This window comes from Austrofundulus limnaeus, unplaced genomic scaffold (genome assembly GCF_001266775.1).
Source record: "Austrofundulus limnaeus strain Quisiro unplaced genomic scaffold, Austrofundulus_limnaeus-1.0 Scaffold1363, whole genome shotgun sequence".
Classification (NCBI taxonomy): Eukaryota; Metazoa; Chordata; class Actinopteri; order Cyprinodontiformes; family Rivulidae; genus Austrofundulus; species Austrofundulus limnaeus.
Genome location: NW_013953765.1, coordinates 63,621 through 65,851, shown reverse-complemented (window position 1 = coordinate 65,851; position 2,231 = coordinate 63,621).

Below are 2,231 nucleotides of genomic sequence, written 5' to 3'. Positions count from 1 at the left end.
GACCAATTGGGTTCAAGTATTGACTGTCCAGAGCCAATAATATATGAGAAGTGACCAACTTCTGGTTTCCATCATCCTGGGTTTGATTGACTGTACAATCGGCCAATCAGCTCCGAGCTTTGTTCTGATGCCACAGCTGTGTAGCCAATCACCGTACCTTTCATTTGGTGTATATAATGAGGGGGTGGGAACGTTGTTAGTGATGGGCGAGGTAAACACGGAGAGGTCGCCATATTTAGGCAGTCCTGCTATGCTACCAAAGACAGCCACGCTCACAGGAAAATATTTTATTTCATTGTTTTTTGTCCAGTTATCTGACTAAACCTGCTGATGAGATGAAAATATATTTGTTATGAAGTGTTTCGAGTGCTTCAAGACATGGAAGAGGGATTTTTGTGACCAGGAGAAGTAAAAAAGTTTGGATATAAACACCATTTCGGTCGGCCATTTTGAATCGCTAATTTTCCTCATATTTGAGGACAAATATGCATCAAATGTGAGTGAAAAACAAATATTTTTTCACTGCTGGTGGTTTTATAAGCTGTGTGGAATGTTAATGCTTTGAAAGATAAAAGGATATATTGTTTATTCTTGTGGTTTGGTTGTTTATTGGTGGAAATCTGGCTGAAAGTACTCCAGTTGGTGTAAATATTTATGAATATTAATATATATATTTAATTTAATCATGCTGTGAGTAAATATGGATGGTAGAATGTGTTTTGTGGGGTTTTATCTTTAATTTGAGCCCAGAGTGAAGTCCCTGTGTTGAAGTATTTATAAATTACAGTGTTTTAGACAAACTGTACAGTTTGGACATACTGTAATATACAAATGAGACATGCTGGATTGTACTTTGTGTCAAATATTCATATTTCATGCTACTGTTACCAAATTTGAACTGGTAATAGTTGAGAATTAATATTTTAGCCCAGTAAAAACTGTTTATTGATCTCATTTCTTTCATATTCTGTGATACTTTATTAATAAAAAATAAAAATTCAGGGAGAAAAATGTCTTGATGTTTGTGTATTTTACTTCAATATACTAAATACTAGTTACAGTTACAAAGAATATGACTGCTGAAGTTAAACATTCAGATTATTAGCTTTAAAAAGAGACCAAGCTTGTGAATTTACTCTAAAGGGTTCAAAAGCAGTACTTCATTGAATTTGTGTACTTTTTAAAGTGTTTTATGGTATTTTATACCCAAAGGTTAACAGGATAAACTCTGTTAAACACCTTCAGTCAGCACCAGTCACACATTATGAAACTCTTATTTGTCTGGAATACCAGTCAGCAAAACTTACTTTTACTGTTTATTTAACACTTGTGTGTGAACTCAGGAGTAAACAACATTTTTACATCAAAATAAAATAAACATCTTATTTAGTCGACTTACTGCAGTAAGACCGGATCTGTTAATGTCAGACTAACTCAGCTGTTTCACATTATAAAACATTTATCTTCCACATCAGGTGAGGTCATTATGACCTGGGGGGGGGTCATCATTACTATTATTATTATCATTATTATTACTGTCAGATCATTACTGTGGGCTCCACAACAACCCTCTGGACGCAGCGACAGGAGCTTTGAGGTAACTGTGCTCAGTCTGTTGCTACATGACAACCAGGAAGCAGCTCAGCCAATGAAATGACAGAATTATTCTGCAGCCAATCATAAGACGGCTGAATTCATGAGACTGAAGAGTTAAACATTGAAAAGAACACACATAAACATTACATAACTGCACAAACCTCACTTACACCACACAGATACAAAGCTTGAGTCGGACTGTTTTATGAAAATATGTGATTAAAAAAGGAAAAAAGAGCAGCTCATTAATTTCTCATGAAAGATTTGTGAGTTTTAACAAACTGCAGCTACTCACTGCTCAGGATGATGTGAGCTCGGCTGATCTTCTGCTCACCTCTGGGAAAAGGCTGAAGTCTAGCAGCTGAAGGCCTCAGGCACTTCAACAAACCAAAACACAAAGCTGCTGCTGGGCTGTGGTGGACCTGCTGGACTGAACCTGCTGGACTGAACCTGTTGGACTGAACCTGCTGGACTGAACCTGTTGGACTGAACCTGCTGGACTGAACCTGTTGGACTGAACCTGTTGGACTGAACCTGCTGGACTGAACCTGCTGGACTGAACCTGCTGGACTGAACCTGCTGGACTGAACCTGCTGGACTGAACCTGCTGGACTGAACCTGCTGGACTGAACCTG